At 41.6% G+C, this 24266-nt stretch overlaps 1 pseudogene; it reads right to left on the reverse strand.

Moving 5' to 3' along the window:
* Positions 1–9285: 9285 nt before the first annotated feature.
* Positions 9286–24266, reverse strand: part of LOC123827901 — a 28196-nt pseudogene continuing 13215 nt past the window's right edge.

Genomic DNA, 24266 nt, shown 5'->3' on the forward strand with positions numbered 1-24266 from the left:
ACTGGATGGACATTTGCATTGTTTCCATCTCAGGCTGTTACGAGTAGTGCTGCAATAAACATTCGTTTGAGATTTTTATGTGGATACGTACATTCATTTCTCTTAGGTAAATACCTAGCACTGGGATTTCTGAGTGAAACGGTAAAGCTATGGTTAACTGTTTGAGGAACTGCCGGGCTGTTTTCCAAGGCAGCTGCACCGTTTCCACCTCCACCGGCAGTGCACGAGGGTTCCACTTTCTCCAAGTCCTCTTCAACACTTGCTAGTTTCCGTCTTTTTAAATTACATGCATCCCTTTTTAAAATCTTTTTTTAATTGTTATTCTATTACAGTTGTCCCATACTCCCCCCCTTGCCCATCTCTGCCCATCCCAGTGAGTGTGCAGCAGCATCTCCTGGGGCTTTTGGTTTGCATTTTCCTGATGGCTAATCACAGGTGAACGGCTTTTCACACCTTTATGGGCCACTTGAATATCTTCTTTGGAGAAATATCCATTCAGATCTTTTTGCCCATATTTGCCTTTATTTTTATTTTCTGTTTTAATGGAAGAGGTTTATTTATTTGAGATGCAAATCAAGAAGAAAAGACTTTTTTACCTCTGGCCCCAGAGTAGGCTATCGTGGTCATACACTCTTTGCTTTAGGATAGACATGGCTGCCATTGGGAGAGTGTTGAAAGTTGTTCTTCAATTGTGGTGACTGGTCATTATCTTTCGGGAAAAGTAGGATTGGGGTGAAGTCTACTATTCCCCTACCCTCTCGTAAAAGAGGTACTTCTTTGAAACTTGGGCAATCCAACTTAACCTTTTGCCTTATTATTTTTATCTACCAACCTCTTTTATTCTTTCTTTTTTCATGGATTTGTATCACTCCTGGTTACACACTTAGCTGTGTCAGTGTGTGAGACCCATCTGAAACTCTAGCCTCTCAGTTTCTTGATCTTCTCATTTCTAAAAACCTATGTCCTTGTTGTCTCTTTATTACTGAGTTGTAATAGTTACTCCGTGTTTTGTCCAGGTTGCTAAGCCCTGTAACTCCTGACACAGTTGACTTGAGTTGATGGAGGAAAGCATCCCCTTGCTCTCAGCAATGACCGTCTCCTGGCTGTGCATTTCCAGCACCAAGTCCCTGCACCTGCAAACAAGGGTCCCTACGGTAAATTTAAGCTGCTGTTGGAGTCTAAAAAAACCTTACTTCTACAGATGGATGAATTCACTTTATATTGTCATAAAGTGAAAGCCACGCTGCTTTATGTTTCCTTTATTTGTGGTGGATGCCAGAGATCTTGGAGACAATGACTTCTCTGCCCCAACACGCTTCAGATCCATCCATCTGAAGGGTGCTGTGTTTGCTTCAAATGGAATCTGGTTTGTTTTAGATGTAAGTGCCTTTCCCCCCACCCTATATTTTAATTTTAAAGCCATCTCAATTCCTTTCAGAAATAGGCATTGCAAGTCTTTGGGAAAAAATGCTGGAAAATACAAAAATCGTTCTTACAGATTTGTATCTGTTAAAGAAAAAAAAAAGTTTTGTTCCCGTTGTGACATAGAGAATGAGCATAGAGAGCGTGGTCAAGAGCTACCTGTGGTGTATCAGATCCTAAAGGTCAAGTTGTCTTCAACACCACCACCACCACCACCACCACCACTGACAACAACAGCAAAAGACATCAAGTATTTCTGCATGTGAGAAGGTAAAGAGTAGAAGCTTTCCAATTAGTGTAAATGAGATACAGTAAATTCTATTACTTAGAATGACCTGGGGCTGCATCTCTCCCCATTGCCTGCCAGAGCCTTTTGTTATGCAGAGGTCTCCCACAATTCCATTCTCTTTATCCCCCACAGGTGAGATTTAGGCAAGACTTCAGATTATATGCAGATTTTTTTTCAGATTGACATCATCTCCCCTTTCAATGAATGTGTATTTGACACTGTCTCGCTTCCCACTTTCCTCACTGAGTTATTTTTGATAAAGTATCAGTTTAGCAGGTCATTCTTTAACTCTTCCAGTCAGAAAAATTTTCACTTTTCAGACTATTCTTAAATATGAAAAAGTTTTCATAACCAAAGGAATGCCTTTCTCAGAATAGACTAGTATTCTTCTAGGATATAGTGATGCTCACAAAAACTCACCTGAATAAACTATGGTAACTCTGGAGAGCCACTTTAGAAATAATCAGATTTCAATTTCAAAAGATATTTACACTTACCTGGTTTCACTCGTGGACTTGGGGGCGGGGGGCAAGAGAGTGTTGCATCTTCCGTGAAGGAAGAGAGAAGTGAAAATGGAACGCTGATAAAATGAAGACAATCCCCCCACATCTTGTCACTTATTTTTCTTGATCCTGCTGATTCTTCAGGAGGGGCATGGGAAAGGAATTCTAGAATCTTGATGATGCTCAGTGAATTTTCTTTAGAGTACAAAAACACCCTGGGTAAAACTCCATTTTCTCTACAGTCAGTCAACACCGATGTCCAGAGAAAGACCATTTTGTTCCCTGGGTGAGCACTCCTCTCTCCAGTTGTTCCCTGGTCCCTGGGAGGGAACCTTCCGTCACACATGAGCACTAGGTTCACATTCCAATGCCCTGACTGGCATGACCAGCATCTGAGGCAGAGGAGACAAAACGACTCAGAAGTTCATTTCTCAGATTGAAACAGATTTCGATTCTGATGTTCACTCTTCTCTCCTTGGGCTCTTCCCACTCTCCATTGATTATTTTCCCTTCTGACAAAGAAAGAACAGGGCCAGAATAGGTGAGATCTTATAAGCCCTGATTGTACTATAAGAATCCTTTATGGGCTGGAAGAACTTACTAATGGAGTTAAAAAATAGGGAGACATGGAGTGTATTCTCATCAATATGTAATGGAGACATAGTAGAATTCAGAGAACAAGGATTTTCTAAGTTATTTTTCTACTATTTTGTTATTTACTGATGAGAACACATTTGGTAAGACAAATCCAATAATGGAAAAATTAGATGGGTGTATTTTTTCAATCTAATGTAGTCAAATATTAATTTCAAACACAGCACTTTTAAAATTAAGGCAAAAAATCAAATTAGCATTTATTACATATCAGACACTATGCTAGGTGGTTCCACCTTTCTCCATATCCTCATTTTACTAAACAGGAAATGGGAGCCAAGTGCTCCACCTTAACTCACCAGGTAAATACAGCAGTCAGTGTCAGTGAGGGAAGGACATGACACCCACAGTTGTTAAACACCCTGTCTCCTCCTGGCCAGGCACAAGGCAGATACATGCAATGTCTCGCTGTCCCCGTTTCACAAAGAAATGAAGTCTTTGAAAGGGTTATTAGTACACCCAAAGCTGCATGTCTGTTCATGGACGAGCAGAGAGCCAAATCCAAGTGTTTCTGATTTCCAAGGTCATTCTCACTTCACTGTACCATGCGACAACTTGGGCTACGGCACACCAGCTTCACACTCAGCTAATATAGTGGAGCCAAGCTATTGATATTGGTAACTGGGAATGCCATTAAAAATACAAGGCACATGGGCACACTTAAAGATAAGGCCAGGAGAAAAGGCATTTTTTAAAAAATGAACTAGGAAGCATGTGGTGTCCTTCTCCACTAATGAGTGTGCAGAGGCAGTGTGCATGCAGCCTGAGAGTTTCTGAGAAAGCAATTTAGAAAATGTTGCACTGCCTTCATTTCTCACAGAGCCGATATATCAAGTCCTAAGCTGTAAACAGACTCTGAAGCCTGAAGACAATTCTCCTCTCCTTTCTGCATTTCCCCCTCCAATTTGATATTATAATTGATTTAGCTACATCTGACATAAAGCTGTGAGTGAACATAACCAGCATCAATGTATCACAAATAGTCCTCTTGTGTGAAATGAACCCTATTTGTAAAGTCAGGCTATGAGTCAAATGTCACTGCTTTTCTCCTTCCATTTAATTAATCAGTACAGCATTCAGCCCCTCTCCTGGCGAGGGCAAAGGAGTTTCATGAAACTGATCAGTACACATAACTCCTACTAAAGTAACTCTTTACCTCTCAAGTGCTGTAAACAATTTATGCCTCAATATGCAGAAGCTTTATCAAATTTCTAGTTTCCTTGTCAGTGGCGGATGTAGTCAGTCAGCCTGACAGCATCTTTCTCTATAGCTATAAGTGGGGCAGGATAAACATAACGGCATGTCAACACATCTTGGGAACTTCCCACTGGTCTCATCTTGTTCAAACAAGTACTTGAACTTAGTCTTGAAAACCAACATCTGTTTTCAAAACAAAATTTCATACACACTTTTTTGCCCAAATTTTTGAAGGAAAAATAAGGATGCACATTGTACGTGGGTAGTACCTGAAATACCTCGTATTTCTTCTTGTGGTTTGTAATTATCTGTTACATAAAATTTCTTGTACCATAATTGTTAAAAGATAAATGCTAAAATTCCTATATAATGCAAAAAAAACCCCACAAGTATCTAAATATAAATACATAAAAATTGAATTAAAATGAAAAAAATTTTTCCTGAAAGTTTGGGCCAAAATCATGGGTATACATTTTATTTGGCAAAATATGGAATCTTTTCTTTGCCTTGGTCTATGAGCATTTTGTTTACAAAGAACAGTGTGCAATGTTTAGGTTTTCTGCTAGGCATGTTAACAAATAGTTCATGGATTCCCCAAATTCTCTAGGTTTTAGTTTTTCAGATTCCGTGAAAAGCTACTCTACATTTTCAAACGTGTCTGCAAAATATCAGGGTTTGCATCTTAAAGGGAAGTCTCTCCCTTTGAATTCCTCTGCAACCAAAATGCAGGTCTTTACTGCCTTCCCATATTCAGAATGAGATTTATTCCTTGGACCTAACTGTCGGTACCATTGACAGGACAGGAGACATCGGGGTCCCTCTAGTTTAATTATCCTCCCTCTCAGACCGTATGTACATTCTTTACATTTCAGGGACTATTGAATTAGACCGCGTCTTCCCTGATTCTTTTGCTCAGTAGTTGAAAAAGCAGTGAATAAAAAGAGGGGGGAAAAACCTCCTGTGTATTAATGAGACCTGGTGTCCTCCCACTAAACATTTGCAATCTGAGCTCTATGCACAGCACCTCCACAATCTTTTAAAAAAGGACTGTATGGCCTATATTCAGTCCTCATTCCTCTCAACATTTCATCGTCGGATGCTGAAGTTCAAGACACGCGACTGTGCTTTCTCGCTCCCTACTGCACTTACTATTTTTATCTCTTCAGCAGTTTCCTGACCTTTTTCTCATCATCACAACTCTCATAAAATGTGGTTGTTCTCCTAAGTACTGGCATGTGATCCTGCTCAGAAATGATTAAGGTACTGATTAGGCCAGAGCAGTTAAAGAGGTATTTCTTACACTCTGTATAAAATCTAGACCAATGCCAACAGTGCTTGAAAAGTTAAGGGAGAAATTAAAAGTCTTTTTCTCTTTCACAGGATTTTATTGTTCCTCTTCTTTAGTGTGATTGTTTTGCTTTTTTAAAAAAAATCACAATAAGTAAAAAGAAGAATAAGAGAATATAGGCAAGTAAATGAAGAGAATAGGAAAAATAGTCACATCTATAAGACAACCACTGTTGATATCATGAAGAATATTTTGATCAGATTTGTTTCTAGACACACATGTACATATATCATTTCAGATCAATTTCTATACAAACTTGTGTGCACACACATTATTTTGGTGTACTGAATCTGATTTTAAGAATCTATCTTTGCCCTGGCTGAGTAGCTTGGTTGGTTAGAGTATCATCCCGATGTGAGTTCAATCCCTGGTCAGGGCACATGCAAGAAGCAGCAAATGAATGCATAAATAAGTGAAACAACAAATCTCTCTCGCTCTAAAAAAAATCTTAAAATTAAATAAAAAATAATTTATCTTTGAATATAGGGTTTGATTCACCAAATATATTAAATCACTCCATGGGTTTTAATTTACAGAAATATAGTCATTATTTTAAAAATATTTTATTGTTGGTCTTCATATTACTTACAATGTTTCTTTTTGTAGACAGCAGCCAAGGTTTAATGAAGATGGATTTGAAATTTTTAAAAAATCTTGAAGAACAGACCAAATTGTTTAAAAACATAAAAGTTTGGAGTATAATCCTTGGTTTAACAATTTTTCATACTGTTGAGCAAAACGATAACTGGCATATTGATTTCCAGCTAACTTCTTTTAATTCCTTATTAAAAACAGTTTGGCTTCCATCAGCTTACTAGGAGTTTGACCCCTAGTGTGTGACCACTCTCCTTGGGTATATCGACAATTCTGTGGGTTCACCACGACTCCATGGAGAAGTCTCCCAAATCCACAGCACTGCATATATTCATCAAGGATCTTTCAAGACCACTCTGCTCAGAAAATCAACAACTCACCTTCATTTTGAAGAGGTGCTCCCATTTGATATTCACTAGGAAACAAAAGCTTGGTGTAGATATGTGGCCCAAGACCATTTTCTTCTCCTCTTCTGTATCTTACAAAAGCAAAACAGTGCATGAATATAAACGCAAACTCTATTTTCAGCAAAACTAAGAGAAAGACAACATATGAAAACATGTAGAGACCGTACAGAGCAGGAGGGTAGAGAATACAGTCCACGGAGGCAGGTCTTTGGAAACTCCAGCACAAATTTACAACCTGTGATTCATGGATTCAGCTGGAAGTGACAATTCTAGATCCTCGCACAAAGGAGAAGCTTCCGGACAAGGAGGAAGACAGGGTAGAGATTAAACAGAAGGCACATGGAGAAAAGACATCCACTACCCTCTTGCATGGGTGTACAGTGCATGCTGAGCAAGGCCGGCGAAGGAGTGACATTGAGACAGTAGCCCAGCTCCAGGCTGGTGAGTGGTCCCTTCCTTTCATCCCACTTATAGCTCTTGATAAATGGGCAAGTTTTACCATCAACTTGGAGAATGTGGTTATATTTTGTCCCCCACCGCCATACACCAGCAACTGCCCACTTACCCATTTCCTTTTCGGCCACCCAAGGTATTTAGATTTACTCCTCCTGCCTTAATTAGGTCAAGGTACTATCTCCAGAAAGGAATGTTTTTTAATGTGTAACTCTTTCATCTCAAATCTTCAGAAACCATTGCTTCACACGTGCATTTTCCTCTTATGGGTCTATGAATGCGGCATCACTGGAGCTGCTTTGTACTAGGCACACTCAGCTAGATGCTACAGAAGATACAATCATGTTTGACACTGTCCTCGCTTTAGAAGCTTGGAATCTGGTAGAAGAGGCAAACATGTCAGCTTCCAGAATGAAAATGCTGTAAGTGAAGGGCCATCAGAGGGCAGGGAGAGGGAGTTGGGGGAAATTAGCTGAGGAAAGAAGAGACTTGTGCCTGTACAATGGGGGGTCATTCACGTTTGTGGTTGTAACTTCAAGTCAGTGTAGTTAATGGAACAAGGTGACAGGGCTGGGACCCACTGCCTCAGTCAGCGATCAGTGAACACTGCCATCTAATTGAGTACCTCCTTGTAAGGGAATGGATGTTTGATGACTATGTAAAACCTAAACGTGTGCTCTGCCATCTCTTAATTTCTAGTTTTCAGGCTGAACAATAGCTGGCTACAAATTGCAGCTCATCTTTTTAGTCCGAGTGTCTGCTCAGTAGAAATATAATGAGAGACATAAATGTAACCCTAAATGTTCTAGTAGCCCCATTAAAACTGTTAAAAGAAGCAGGTAAAATTAACTGTAATAATAGATTTTATTTAACTTAATGTATATCAGAAATATTATTTCAATATTAAATTAACATGAAAATATTGAGGTCGTTCTCATTGCAGTTTCCACATTTGACATCTGGTGTGTACTCAGCACTTTGGGCGCATCTTCATCTGGACTCGCCCCACTCCAGTGTGCAATGGCAGCGTGTGGGGGTGACTACCGCGCCAGTCAGCGTGGATCTACCTGTCTTTGGAGTGTCTTCAAGTACCCGGAGCATGCGAGTTAGGGAAGTACAGTGTCAGGCATAAGTAATCTGACTACTGTTTCCTTTAATGTTTGGGGTTTGGGGAACAGTGTATTTCGTAGCATATTGATACTTTATGTATTTTTTCAAGTAGGTTCTTGAAAAAACCGTTGGCAATGGTCCTTTGGTAATCATGGCCATTCAGCTCATCAAGAACTTATTCCAACACGAGGTTGCTATTTTCATAATTAAGGCAAAACCCTCCGCTGGGAAGCAGTTCATTTCCTCTCATTGCATGTAAATATAGGAAACTGAGAGTTCTAGCATTTACTCTTAAAGAAAACCCCATAGTGTAATGGAATACTTACTCATATTTCATTGGATGAAATTCATCTTTCTGAAAAGAAATTTTGAACTCAGTTAAATTGGTTCCCATAAATTTCTTTTTTCTCTCAGCGCTATGATTGTTATTAAATGCTGATTCAACAACTGCATGTAATAAAGACTGACCTGAGTCTAGGGACACCATCATCCTAACCAGTTCAGATCCCACACTTTGCGGTGTATGGTGGCATTTTATTTTCCCGATCATGCCCATTCTGTCTCTGCTTCTGCCACTCGGCGCTCACTTCTGTCAGTGCGCACTGCCTGAGTGCTCTGTACCTCTGCTGAGCAGAAAAATGTTTGGAAGAGACCCTTGGGCTATTTATTAAAGTGGCACTGGGTTCTTATATCTGTGCTCTGGAAACATAAATATTAATAAATCTATTCAGCCAGTCACATATTTTTAGATGTGTCAGACACAGTTATCTGAACAAGTCTATCTCTAACTGTATCTCTGATGCAATTTCACTTAGCTGTTCCATGTAATGCAATCTCCAAAAGGAAATTTGACTAAGGAAAGAGGACTAAGAAGGTGACCAAATATTTCACCCACAAGCTTACAGAACAGTTTCCTAGAAACTACTGTATGTAAAGTTAACATCTGTGATATAAAAATAGTAACTCATTAAATCCATCACAACATCATGAGTATTATTATCCCAGCTTTTACAAATTAGGAAACTGAGGCACAGAAAGGCTAATTACTTGCCCCATCCGCTACAGCTAGGAGGTGGATTTGCACCCAGCATTCTGGCTACAGAGGTGGTGCTCTTAACTCCCCAGCTCCACCCCCCATACCACCCTTTCCACCGATACATGTAAGAAAGTGCACACTGTTCCCAGCTCGATTTTTGCTGAGCCCTTCCCAGGAGCCTGAGAGGAGAAGAGGACTACATGACTACGTGAAACACACAGGAAATATTTTACTAGCGTCCAGGTGGAGAAAAGGGTAGAGTAAAAAACATTTCAGTAGAAATCCAGGGCCCTCCTCAGTGAGCCCGCTCCGGCACTTATGGCGCCCCTGTCGTGGTAGCACCTGCAGTCCCCCGGCCTCAGAGGTACTGCTGGCCCTGGGGGTCAGGCATCTCGTAGAGGACCCAGGAGACCTCCAGCGCGTGGAGGGAGTGGATCTCACTAGAGTGGAAGCAGTCGTGAAGCGAGGAGCAGTCCTCAGTGAACTCCACCATCAGGCCTCTGTCACCTTCCCTCTCACAGAGTCAGATCCTATGGAACCTGGACTGTGGATGCAGCAGTCAGCAGACAAGAAAAAGTCAGAAAACCCAGCCTTTAGCAAATAAGCATACGCAGCCCAACCCTGGGGGAGATGGACATTTCTTGGTCTTTCAGTATCAAAGATGACAAATTAAAAAGAAGGTCAACACCAGGGCCACTGTGTACATTTGTGAAGGCTGTGCACAGGAAAACTGAAAAGACACCATTCACATAAATCAAGATACGAATGGTGTTCCCTGGAGTTTTCCAGGGCCAAAATCTAGGCAAATCATGCATGCTGGCTCTATTTAGTATCATTCTTAAATAACAATTTATCTCTATATATTTTGCTCCTCATTGGCTTATGGTGGACTGAAATGGTCCTTGAATGACAATATAATTAAATATTTAAAGAAGAAAGGAAAAGGGGTATTATTCTGAATCTCAACATTAGAAGAGGCTGGGGGAAAAGGAAGCTGAATTGCTTTGCCTCCAAGTGACATCACACATTGGTGGCACCTGAGACCACGCAATCCCTGACCCCTTCCTTTTTAAGCCCTGCTACTCTAAAGTCCTGAGAAGCAAGAGCCATCATAAAGATTAGGTTCCGTTCTCAATTTTAATACATGCTCCAGTGAATCTGCTTAAGGTAATAAACAAACATGGAAGTTCAAGGTCGTGAAGGAGGCCCGTAAAGAATCAAGAGAATATAAAACCTTTAGAAAAAAGGGAAGTTGGGCTGTCCTAACCTGTTTCTTCTTTTCTCTTCCTCCCCAACAGTCACCCGTCATCTCAATGCCCTCCTTCTTCCACCATTAACTCCTCTTTCGGGGAGAGTCTCATAAGGAATTCATTCTGTGGTATAAAAGACCAGATACATATAAAAGATAGCGCATCTCCACGGCTCCTAAAGGACTCAACTCACGTGCACATTTTCTAATTTGGTCTTCGCAGCACGCAGCCCGAAACACGTGGAGCGCCATTTTCAGCCCTTTCCCTTTTTTAGGAGAAGACAGAGCTTGCAGCCTGAGATTAGAAGTGTCAGGACTGGAAAAGGAAAAGCCCAGATTTTCAGGCTCCTAATGCCAGTCTGGGTCCTATCAAGACATTAAACTCTCTGAGAGGGTTTCAAACTTCACCAAAAGTGGTACGTGTTCCCCAGGACTCTGTCCTAGTCTAACTGCAGAATCCCTAACGGTGGCATTTGGGGCTGCTGGGGCGGTATTTAGGTAGGAGTGAGCTCCACAGGAACTATCAGAATCACATTGTTGGTTACCTGTTTTGCCAAATCAAAAGGCAGGACTTGAGAGACCCCTGATGTTTATAATAATAGCTTATATTTGGGGGAGGAGATGGCTTGTCCTGTGCCAGGCAAAGTTCCTTTTATCCTCATCACAACTCTAGAAAGTAGTTACTCTTGTTATGCTAATTCACTTTACAGATGAATAAAGGGGGAAACAGTCCCAGTAACCCAGATAGGAGTTGCTTAGCCATCACCCTGGCGTTGACACTCTGAACCCTACCATGCACTAATTTTTCCCAATAGAGGTCCATTTAATTTCTAACAAAGTAAAATAAAATGTTTAATTAAAAGCGTTCCAGCACATACTTTTTCAGTGGAAGAAAAGTTAAAGATACTAATAAAGGAAAAGAGAACAGTTAGAGCCAGAAAAAGGCCACTGTCCTACAGTATGAGCGAACACCAGTGTGACTGCAGGGCGCCGAGGGGCCAGGGGGACTGGACTCCCGCGGAGGATGGGGCGGTGGGGCGGATACAGCCGCTGAGGCCCATCCACCGCTGGTAGTCGGGGTAGTCTCCGCGCCGCAGGAAGTACTGGCGGCCCTGGTAGTTGGGACGCTCATACAGCATCCAGCAGCCGCTGTCCACGCGGATGGAGTTGCAGCGGCTGAAGTAGGGCTGCAGGTTGGGGTGGTCGGTCACTCCTGCACTCACAGCGACGACCCTGGAAGCCCCGGTCCTCGGGCAAGGAAGGGAACGAGAGGCTTGGAGGTCTGGGCCCTCATCTTCCCCATGGCTGGTGGGCAGCACGGTGCGGGGGCGGGGGGGGGGCGGTCAGTGACTTGCGGGTGGTGCAGCGGGTCAATATAGCAGGCCGGCTGCTGCGTTGGCAGGAACAACACGAAAGGGGTCGGGGTTGGGGTGGGGGGAGGGGTAGTTGCTTGATGTATGTTTTCTCTTAGTCTGTCCAGACCTTTCGAACTGATGACCTGGGTTAAAAGTAATTTGGTGTCCCTTGGGCTTTTAAATAGAATCTGTTCAGGAAATTGGAACTTAGCAAAGGCGCTTAACTCTGTTAATAATTGTAATCAAATATTTGTCTTTTTTAAATTTCAAATTGATCTCTTTTTGAGTAACAGCTCAGGAGAGTGACCACTGGGGCCAGAATGAGCTCTAGCGCGAGGCGTTTAGATCAGAGCGCGTGTCCTTGGTGAGAGAATGTGGAACATGGGAGTGACCTGCCTTCCCCACAGAAGGTTTAAAGTAGGATGCGGTTTCCTCCAAGAGAACGTCTCTGTGCTCCTACCCGCTGCTAAGTGGGTGTAGCAGCGATCGCTGACACCTGAGGAAGGATGGCAGAGGGTAGACCCCGGGGGCGCCTGGCCTCAGCCCTGCTCCTGGAGCCTGAGCGGGACCAGGGACATGCGCGGACACCTCTGCACGCACGTGCCCCCCGCCGCACAGGCCTGGAAAGCTCCCACTTCGGAATTCATGAGGTGACTCTCTGGTGGTTGTGAGTCACACTGTAACTATTTAACTTTTTTTTTTTTTTTTTGCTAAGTGCTAAGCTAATTTGTTTGTTTTTGGCTGCTGATATATGCAAGTAAACGTGCAAATATAACAAAATTTTAAAATCCCACAATTTTGCCAAGTTTCTGCTCTCTCTACCTTTCCCAGGCCTAGTTGCTCTCTGGTTAGGGTTCCGGTGGGAAGGGAGACTTCTTTTCTCTGCCTACCCCACCCCACCCAGAGCCCTAGGAACTCAAGAAACCCAGCTCTCTTTAAAGCAGGATTTTTCTCAACCGCAGCACTATTGTAACATTTGAGGCTGAAAACTCTATTGTAGGAGGCTGTCCTCTACATTGCAGTTTTTTTAGCAACATCGCTGTTCCCTGCTCTCTAGATGCCAAGAGTACTCACTTACCCCCTCCTCAGTTATGATAACCAAAAATGTGCCCTGGCTGGTGTGGCTCAGTGGCTTGAGCTCTGGCCTGTGAACTGAGAGGCCACTAGTTCAAGTCCCAGCTAAGGCACATGTCTGGGTTGTGGGCCAGGTCCCCAGTTGGGGTGTATGAGAGGCAACCAATAGGTGTTTCTCTCCCACTTCTCCCTCCCTTCCCTTGTATCTAAAAAATAAATAAATAACATTCTTAAAATAAACTCAGAAAATGTCTTTGAATATTGCCAAACATGTCCATGGGAAACAAAAGCATCTGTTGTTGAAAACCACTGGTCTGAACGTGGAAGACTGGTGCCTAACATTCTCACTATTAGCTAGCCTGCTGCTGGAAACGGAAAAGACACTGGGGTTTGGGCTGCCTGTCACTACCAAATCCAATAAGTAATGACAGCGATTGAATCTTTTGTTGGTGCTGTATTCAGATGGCTGGCGATCCGAGAAGACGGTGGGTTCATACCCTAACAAACCATCTTCCCTTCCCTTTCCTGGCCAGATCTTTTATATGGGGTTGGGGGAAGACAAACAAGGTGTGGTGAGGGCTTTGAGATTCAGAGAGGATTAGGTGAGCGAAGCTGCATCATTTCTGTTCTTGGCAGTTAGCCATTCCCAAGGTGGGAGGGGTGGTCACACAAAAGGCCTGGATGCCTCCAATTTGTCCCCAGGGGGTAATCTCTAGCCAGTGCCCCAGGAGGTCGGCTGCTTTTCTAGGGAGCCAGGATGGGCCTTATCTGTAGTTTCTGAAACAAAAGCTTAACATACACATTACTTGTTAGACTTGTAACTTTTTACCTTAAGCTACAATTTTCCAAGTCTTGAGTCCCCTATCACTGCTATCATCAGAGAGGTGGTTTGAAACCTCTCTGAGGTTTCAAAACCTCATTTCTGAAACCACAGAGATTCCTCAGGGGAACACTCAGAGAACAAGTGGCTGTTTTGTAAGCCCTGACAGTTGGGTTTTCTATTTTTTGTAACATAAGTGCCTGCCTTAAACTCTGAATGTGGATGCATCCCCTACAAAGAAACCATCATTTCAAGGATGGATTTCTTGAGTAAACACTTTGCCAGCCACTCAGCTACATAAAGAGCCAGCCCTCCCTCCTTGCCTTCAGAACCCCCAGCCCCAATCTTTGTTTCAGAGATCTCGGTTGTTTTCCCTACCTGATCATTTGGGCCCCATGTTCTTTCTTTCCCCTGCTTTATATTCCTGCTCTTTTGTTTTAAATTCACCGATAAAGCAGGAGCCCAGGAAGCCCTAGGCCCCCCACCCTAGACCCCAATAAAACCCTTCCCCGCTCCACTCCCCACCTTGCTGTGTGGCCCCAGGGGTGCCATGTAATTTCTAGTACTTTTAGGTAATATGCCCCTCGCCCCCCCAAGTTTCCTGATGGTTATTGCTGAGGGCATCTGCTGTCAGGATGGGAACTACAGCGCTGGTCCAGCCGCAGCACTGGCTGTCCACGGGCTGACCCCACCATGCTGCCATGGCTCCCACCCTCACTGCCCCGCTCCCCCAGAGCATTTTCACTCGCATCTGTTTTCTATCAAACCTCACTGAAAAACAGGTTTTACTACCGAATAATGCTAATTTTAAAAAACTAAATATTTAAAAACCATTGGCTTTAGATATTGTGACTCCTGTAATGTCCTTTAAAATACGAATGCATTCCTTACTAACCACCGGAATGAAATTGCCATCCTTTTACAGATCGGTGTAAATGAGTTTCTCAGGACAGCTGGCTAATTCCTCATGAAAAGTTCCCGAGAGAGTGAAACGAAGGCCTGATAAATTTTGATGTGATTCGATCTGGAAACATTGGATCAGGGCACCATGCCAGAGAGAACAAGACTGAACTGGGTACCACATGGAAAGTTCTGGACAACCAGAGTGTGCTGTGAGCAGTGGACTCTGGAGAGCTAACGAAAAAATAAACGTGCTAAAGCTGGGCTGTGACAAATTCACAATCTGGTCCAGAAGCTAATTTCAGTTTGGGGCTCTGTTTTTTTGTTTTTTTTTTTTTGAAGATTTCTAAATGGTTCTTTGAAGATGAAATGGTTTCATGTGAAGATTAATTCTGGCATTTATTTATTTATTTATAATCATGAAGAATTAGTTCAGCTACTTATGATATTTTATAATTTCAACTTTACCCTTCATCTTCTAATATGCAAAGCTTCAAGCTGAGTAAATTTCTTCTTAAATCAACCTTTCCAGGATACTATAAATGAATAGCGTTGATTTATATTAGTTAGGAAATCATGGGGAAAGACTCTATTACTGTATGAACAGAGAAAAAGACAAGCACTATGGAGATATTGCCCACAGAGTTTAGCAGGAACACAATCTGTTCATATCCCCCCTCCCTCAAACGCACTACTAAGGTACTTAAGCGTTTCCTCCAAGCTCTTGAGAAAAACAAAACAGTCATTTAGAAAATACCGCAGGATAAAACGGGGGATTGGAGCACTGTAAAATAAAGCATGTAAAATATGAATGTTGGCAAGAAAACATGAAAAATTCAAATCACTAGTGTCTTTCTTCTAAAGGTTTATAGCATGTTTTTCCAAAAGGATGTGGCCAGTTTTCTTCCAACTGACTGCTTTATCATTTGAACCTTTTGACCAAAGTTTGCTTTCCTCAAACAAGCATCAAATAATGAATTTCCTACTAACATATTCTTTCTTGATGTATTTTGTAAGGCATCCTGAGGATAAAATATTGAAAACCAACAAATTATATTTGGAGTCCAAATTATATTGCCATCCAATGAAACTGTGTTAGTTTCAGAGGCAGATGCGATTGCCTAACACTGATCACTGAAATGTACCAAATTTCTTGAAGGAACTCGGTATATAAATACAAAGTATCATTAGCCTGAAGATTTACCAGTTGAGGCAGGAATAACTTGTCCATCAAAACTGTCTGCTATAAGGCCTTATAACCATCTGCATATCTAATATGAGAACTAATATTTGCTTTTAATAAATATGCAGCATTCATGCAATAGCAGAAAATAATTTGAAGGCAATTTATACTTGGTCAGTTTGTGATCACAGATGTGAAATGCAGACTATACAAAACACATGTAAAAACCCCACCCTTTGACGATAATATTCTGGGTAATTTTCATAGCCTGAGCCTACCTTACCTGGTCTGTAAAATGAGACTAACAATACTGCTCTGAAGGTCGTTTGTGATCATGAAAGGAAATGCTCCATGAAAAGTGTGAGAACAGAGCCTCGTGGTGGGTGGACACATGTTAATCACCCCTCCTTCCCTGAAGGAACTTCACCACCTAATTCCAATCCACCAAAGGCCCATGACTCAGAATCTTGACAAATTCTCACATTTTGACGGCAGGTGCTTTTTTTGTTGTTGTGAATTTGCAACTTCGAAAGCAATGTTAGTGACAGAGGGATGAAGATCCAGTGTGGCTGGCAGGCCTTAACAAGCTGGTAGAGAGTAAGGAGAGCATTCTGAAGCACTGGCATTTCTGGAAATGGTTGATAGGGTGGAGGGAGAAGTTATATTTTCAGGCCTAACATGATTAATAAGGTGATAGTTTTGAGATCATATAGGGTTAGATCTCTATGCTTTTCTCTCTTCTCCTTGAGGCTCCTAGGTTCTTGGGTTATTATCCTTTTATTTTCATTATCTTTTTTATTAACAGTCTTACTCATCTTTTAAAAGTTAGGAAACAGATATAAATCTCAGGCAAGCAACCAGAAAAGAAACTTTTATCTGTTGGATCCCACTTCATTAATCTCCTCAGTAAAGACAACTTTCCTGTTTCACAGAAGAATTGAGAATAGTCCTTGTCCGGAGAGCTGCATTAGACACCCAGGATGGAGTTGGAATTTCTGCCCAGGAACTAAAGAGGCAGTGGAAAGTCTTCTGTTCTGAGCTGCACAGGGCTCTTCAGAAAAATCGACTGGACTCAGTTTCCTAAAGAGCCACCAGACTAGTGAAGCTGTGGTGGGAGGCATTAGAGACTTCTAGCATAGAGGAAAAACAGCAATGCGGGGACACCATAGCTGTGTTGAAAGTTTTAAAGCTATCACTGGTATGCATGTGCCCAAGTACAGAACTGGCAAGATGAGTAGAAAACAAGGAGAGTGATTTCAGCTCAAGAAAGAACTTGTAGCAAGTCAGGCTGCCCAGAGCAAGCAGAACATACTTGGTAAGAGAGAGTGAGTTCTTTTTCAGAAATGATAAATAAACACGCATTGTTTCAACAATCAGCATGAGAGGTTAGATAGGATTTAAGCACAGGTAAGTGGTTAGACTACGTGATCTTTAAGAACTTCTACTCTGAGATGCTAAGGATTCAGAACAATAACTGAAGAAAACATTTAAAATGCTCTGCGCTAGTTCCGTAGAATGGAGGATATTAATCTCTACCCTCAGGAGACACCTAAATCCACAGGTCTTATAGCAGACAATCAGAACCAAGTAAAGGAACTAAAGCAGCTCTGCTGTGCGTGGGGTTTGGAGTGATTTTTCACAGAACAAGGTTCTCTGGGAGCAGAACACTCCAAAAACTGAGAAGTGGGAGGGAAGGTTGGACGCTGCGGAGAGACGATGGGAGTCGTGACTATGCTTCCGCTCAGTGAGGGCACCATGTCTCGGTTCAGGGCCAGAAGGGGACTTCGGTGACCCTGAGCTATGGATAGGTTTTGGTCTCCCTCTATTAACAGTCCCTATCCGATGCTCCCCATCTTTATATGAGAAGTTCAAACACAATTTTGTCCCTCAAAATGATATTACATATGTGCTAAAAATTAAGAGTTTCTTCTTTAGATTTCTTGACCTGCAAAATGCTGTATAAAGTTGAGTTCTCGTGTGTGTGTTAGTGTGTCACTTCTTAGCAGTTTCTTTGAGTGCTACATGATTCCTTCAGGTTTCTGTGGGAGAAAGAATAAGAACTAATTATTTAAAAATAATTTTTAAAATATTTTCTTTGCATTAGTCTATTTTCCTGGCTTGTGAGGAAGCAAAATTTACTTCAGTGCAGGGGATGCAAACTCAGAAGTATAGCAGCCAAGCACGCAGCACCAGCACATGGAGGGGGCCAGCTACAGGCCGGCAGGTGCGGTGCTGCCTATGCTACCAAGCTCCTGCCTCGTGACCTTGCCTTTTAAACCCTCTACAGGTCTACAGGACCAGACCAAAGACCTCTGAAGGTCGGTTGGCTTAAGAATCACTGGTTTGCCACAAGAAGATTTCTAATATTTAGTTCTTCCAAGAAAAAAAATGAGAAACTGCCTAATAAGAAAAACTGGCTAAGGCTCACAAAGGTGTACATGTTGCAAACAGCCTCCCACAAAAATGACTGAGAATTAAGAGGCTGTTGTTGCTTTCCACATTTCTCTGTCTTGATAGTTCATGACCATGCGCTCTATTCTGTCTAGATTGGCTGGTGATGGTCTTGGAGTGTTGCAGCAGCAGGACAGTGGTGATGGCAGAAAGGAGAGCTCCACATGCGAGGCCCTCACTTTCACAGGTGCCACTGGTACCTAGAGAGCCCCGTGAGTCTAAGTGGCATGTGCCAGGCACCTGAGTGAGTTCACACTGGGACCAGGCTAGGACTCAGTTATCAGGTGTCTCAGAATAGCTTATTATTTGATATTAGAGACTGGAATATCAAATTACTCTTTCCTTTGTTTCTGCCAGAATGAAACTCACTTCAGACAAGTGAACATCTATAGAAATCACTTATCAGTTTGAGTCTCCTCCCTTTTGGTCACTCAGACGGCTTCCGCACTGGGGGCTCCTTGGATTTAGAACTTCATTCCGCTGTTGGCAACAGGACCAAGACCTTAAACCAGGTGGCCATTTTGGTGAATGCTGGAAAACAGGAAGATGCTTTTGTCTTTAACGTTTTCTTAACTGCCTTTGATTCATAGAAATAGAGCATCAATGACACTTCAGCCAGTTATAGGCAACGTCTGACAGAACCTTTAATTCTAACTTCCCAACATTTCTGTGGTTCATTGGTCAAGTACCAGTCAGTTTAATTTTTGCCAGATTTTTAGTGGCATTAAAATTTATCTTATATATGTTCCCCATTATTTTTGTTGTGTAAATGAATGATGAGTTTTACCACAGGAACTGATTTATGTGTTTTATTAACTTCCATTGTGAGTTGCAGAATTGCAAGATGCATAAAAAGGGGGGCTTTTTTGATTCACTTTATATGTCCCCATTTAATTGAGCTAGCTTCTCTTCCAATTCATAATGAAAGTGTGTTTTAGTGTCATTAATGAATATTAATTAGATTTTCCTACACTGTACACCAGTAAGTTATATCATGAGATCTGTGCCTAAAACTTCTAGATGCTATTTTCTAATAGAAAAGCCTTTTTCCATTACTTGTGTTATTTCTAGTTGCTGCTGTTCATGCATGAGCTCTCCTCCCAGAAGCATTTAATTTTCTGACCAAGTACATTTATTTCTAAAGAACATTTAGAATATTTAAAACTAGAACTGGTTTTGCTTTAATTAAGGCTTTCCATTTTAATCATATTTGATGAATTTAAAAGGCTACAGACCTTCACATACTGATTCAGGATGATTTTACGACACTTCTTTAAATAAGAAAACTTCTTGACACCTGATGTCCACTGTCACGAACTAGCCAATGGAAGAAGCCTAAATAGCTTCAGAACCAGTCACCCATGTTAGATTCAAAATGTGTCAGGCAACAATGCTCCAATGTAGGGCATCTTTTAAATGTGTTCCCTTAAAAACAATAAAAAATCCTCTCTATTGTTCATGTGGTCAGTAGTCAGATTTCCCATATTGAGAAATATAATTTTTTAAAAAACTCAACTAGCAACTCAAAGATTGAAAGACAGTGTAGCCCACACACACGGAGCAAGGGACTCAGCAGGGTTAGAGGACCTCTGGTTTGCTCAGGGCTGGGGCAGCCTTCACTCAGTGGAAACCCATTTCAACTTCTGTAGGAATCTTAATTTTCACCTTTTCCTCCAGAGCCTACACAGTCGTGTGGCCTTTGTAGATAAGTAAGGCGATGTGCTTTCTTTCCTCCACATATTTCTTTTTTTAAAAATTATTTTATTGTTGTTTAAGTTCAGCTGTCTGCATTCACCCGCTACCATAACCCCTCGCCACCCCAGCCATCCCCACCTCCCTCTCCTGATCCCACCCCCCTTGGTTTTGTCCATGTGTCCTTTATAGTTGTTCCTGAAAACCCTTCTCCTCTTTCCCCCCACTATCCCCTCCCACCTCCCCTCCTCCACATATTTCTAATAAAATGCTTGGTGCCAATCATAAGTATATTTAATACATAAACTAATTTGTTGAGCTGCTGTTTGAAAGTCAAACGAACATCATTCAAAACTAAAGATTTTTGAGCTGAAAGAGATCTCGAAGATAATCTAATACAGCCTCAGCATTTTGTTAAAGAGAAACCCAAAGGCCGGCAAGGTGACATAATCATTCAGTGTTTCCCCATTGGCGTGTGGCAGAGCCAGGACTTCGGATCAGCACCGAGCCTTTCCCTCTCCGTGTGGCTTGTGGCAGATGCATCTTTAAGGCTCAGTCATGGGCCCTGACCTTTTAAAGATCTCTATTTAAGAAAAGAAAACCCGGAGAAGCCACTCTGTAGGCACATAGTGCATGTAGGGGCGTGTCTTACACAACTTCCTGTTAATTTTTCAAGTGAAGTATAGCCAGGGGCCTATTCCTCTTTTCTCTTACTCCTGAAGGACACCAGAAACATGTTGCCCCAAAAAAGTATATAAGGCAATCAAAAATACATATTTTAAATATCAAATGTGTGAACCTCATATACGGATTCTGTGGTTGTCATGAGAGTGTGCCTCGCAGACCACCAGCTATTGAGAGAGTCACTGACCAAGGACCCTGCTGCTGCTCTGAAGTTTATCACCAATTTCTGTGGAAACCACGCTTGCCAGCTGATGACTGAATGCAGCGGGGAAGCTCAGGCGGGCCCATTCATGACAGACGCAGGACATCTCAGATGAATAAATTTGGCTCATGCACTTCCCGATGGTCTTGTTGAATCTTTTTTACACTTCACGGCAGTGTAGGGGGTCACATGCTGGTACGGGGCGCCTACCCTTGTCTTCTCTCTCTTCTTCAGGGTCACATCTGCTTCCCAGTCTGAGACTCTCCCAGTATGTCTTCAGATCCTTCTCCATCGTCTGTCCCAGAGAAATCTCCTCTAGTGAAATCTTTGCACATCTAACACTCTCAGAGAGTTTTAAGAATTCTTTCCAGGCCTTCCAGGGAAAAAAAAAAGGCCATTCAACTGTTGTGCAGCATCTTCATTCTTTCTCTTCTTTCTACTTTTCACCTCCATTGACCAGAGAGCACCTTCTATCCCATTGGCCTGCAGCCCAGTGGCCTCCACACCTAACTTGCGTCTGCGGTGCACACAACATTAGATCTTAGCTCTGCTGCCTAAGTCTGTTTCCCCGCGGAGCCTCGGTAGGCGGTCCACCTGCCTGCAGGGCAGGACTGGAAGGCTTTTATGGGAAGCAGAAGAAAACACTTTCAGGCTGCTACAAACTAGCCGCTATCTTGAGCCATAATTTAGAAAAAACAACTGCATTTGATAAACAGGAGTTTTTAAACCAATCCACCATTGCAGACATTTTGAATTTGAAATTGTAATAAAAATATTGGGAGTCAAGTGATACCAGCACTATATACTGTAAAAAGCATGGAAACATTAAAATGTTATGTGAATGTAAAGTTTTACTATTTACTAAATAACCGGAATTGGGACGAGTCTCTGAGGGTAGGAAAGAAACGGGTTACAATTAGTGCTTGGTGACTCCCTAGAGACCGCCCCTGGAGGAGACATCGGGAAACAGCGCCGCTGGGGTCCAGCAAAACACAGAAGTGAGCAGTAATGAGTAGGCTGTGCCACGTCGGAACGACCGCCCTGGGAAAGTAATGGCACTCGCCTCTAATACCCTAAGTTATTACTTGGAGAAGGAGAAAATAAAAGGCCTGTGCATAATGTTAATAATAAAAAAATGGGGAAAATTGCCTTCTACAACCCCAACTTTCTGCCTTGTATGGAGAACATAAATGGCATCAGGTCCCTTTGTGTGAGATGCTTTATATTTTTTGAAGATCATTATACCCATAGCATAATAATTGAATCTGAATTGAAGGAAGCATAGTAGTTATTGAGAGAAGGAAATGATTTCCTGCAGTAGTCAATTCCAAAATCTGTTCAGCTTTATAGTGAAGAGATTATTTTTACCTTTTCATGGGCCCTTGGTTTTTCTACCGGCCTGACTTTGCCCCTCCTTCACTCAAGGACCACGTTCAATTTATGGGAATTCCAGCTATCCCAATTTCTAGTTCAGAAAAGTCTTAGGAATAGCAGGGATGCTTTTGATGTGTGATTTTCTACAAACATAAAAGCTAGTGTGGGTCAAAGTGTAAGTAATAATAAAAACACAGCGACACTGCTAGATGCTGCTTTAAAGTCTTTATTTGTATTTACTCACATACTTTTTTACAATAACCCTTTAAGATACTGTCACTATGTCCATTTCATAGAAGTAAAAATTGACACCCGGGGTGGTTAAGAAATTTAATCACAGTGAAATTCTTTGATTGCACAAAATCACATCTTATGTGGCTTTAACAAAGTGTTGTCGAACGGAGCCCTCTGATTGTAGATATTGCCCTCTTTCCTGCAGGGCCTTGGGGTCCATGATTTCTCAGCCTCGCCACTTCTCAAAATATACCTTTGCTCAACGTTATTTTTCAAGCTCTCTTTCAAGTGTTGTTTGCTACCTGCTTTCAAATACTTTCAGTTCTCTTCAGTTCTCTTCCCCAAAATGTTCAGTTCAATTTGCTACCTTCTTCCCTTCAAATGTGAAACTGCTGAAGATGTCCTCTTCAATGCCTCCCCCACCCTCTCTCTTTCCCGACAGATTACGCCCACTTCCTCCTCTGTCTAAAACTACTGGAAACTTTCTGTTCACCAAATCCAGGGCATGTGTCCCGGAGCCAGCTCCCAGCGGTGTCTGACACCGGGCCCTCCTCATTACCCTGCACCCTTTATCCAGGGGTTATATCATAAGCTGATCTCCCCTGGATTTGTCTTCTCTGTTTAATTTTAGTTTTTCTATTTTTTTTAACTTCCTCACTGTAGGTATTCTCAAATGCTCTCTTCTTTGCTTTGGGCATTTCTCTCTATAGTTTCATGTTCTCTGCATGTTTCCCTGACTTGATCTTCCAAAACTCTGTATCTCCACCAGATATAACTAAATCAGTCAGGAAGCAACTAACTCAGAATGTTTGGATAAGATCCAAGTATCATATATTTTAAAAGCGACCTAAGTGACCATAGTATACAGGCAGGGTTGAGAAACACTGACAAAGATCTATATATTTATATATTTTTAAAAGATTTTATTTATTTATTTTTTAGAGAGGGAAGGGAGGGAGAAAGAGAGAGAGAAAGAAACATCAATGTGCGGTTGCTGGGGGCCATGGCCTGCAACCCAGGTATGTGGCCTGACTGGGAATCGAACCTGTGACGCTTTGGTTCACAGCCCACGCTCAATCCACTGAACTACACCAGCCAGGGCTATATATTGAGATTTCAAATAAATTTTATTATTAGGATAAAAAGTCATTAAACAATTTATGGTGTAATTTTCTATCATAACCAACAAAAGTCCCTAGGACAGAAGCTTGGATTGATGGTGTTGACTCATAATCAAGCTGTTTGTCCCAGGGACAACTCCGTGTGTTACACTCCAAAATCAGTAAAAGCAGGAGTGACTTTATATGTAAGGCTGGTTCCTGACTTTAGAAAATGTCATTAGTTAAGCCAGTGGATTGGCATATAAAACAACTATTCCCCTCAAAGGACTATAAAAACAGAAGTTAAATCTTAAAGTACTTTTTAACCAGTAGTGTCCAGCAAAATCACCTGTAGGTGTTTTGGAATAAAGGCCTTAACATCTAAGATTTTGGTTCAGCAGATTAGAGATGGCACCTAGACCAGAACTTTTAAAGAAACAATGAAAGATACTTAGACAAGATCTAATCACCAAGCTCCTTGAAATGAATAAGAGTGCTATTATTATGTTTTAACTGATTCTTAGCAGGGGCTATAATAGAGAAAATTGATTTTTTTTTCTCAGTGTAGTTTTATTGCCTCACCACTATGCTGTACACCTGAAACTAATATAAAATAATACTGAATGTCAACTCTAAACCAAGTGAAAACTAAAATGTAAAAATTATTCTGGTGTTTGTTACTTTAAAAGCAAGATATTTTCTTCAAAATGCATATTTCAGACAGATTTTTTTTAAAAAAACCAAGTATATTGAGAGATATTTTTAAAAGAAATATAATAGGAAAGAAAAAAGAGTATATAATGCTGTACAAATTTTAGTACAAAAATCTAAGGATTAAGGAATAGGTGGAACAATTTTCATTTAAATTGTGTTGCCTGCCCTAACATCTCTAAACTGCAGACAAACCTGAGCTGCTTGATAGATAAAATCCTAAG

The sequence above is a fragment of the Phyllostomus hastatus genome, unplaced genomic scaffold (genome assembly GCF_019186645.2).
Source record: "Phyllostomus hastatus isolate PE091 unplaced genomic scaffold, TTU_PhHast_1.1 phas_contig_137, whole genome shotgun sequence".
Taxonomy (NCBI): domain Eukaryota; kingdom Metazoa; phylum Chordata; class Mammalia; order Chiroptera; family Phyllostomidae; genus Phyllostomus; species Phyllostomus hastatus.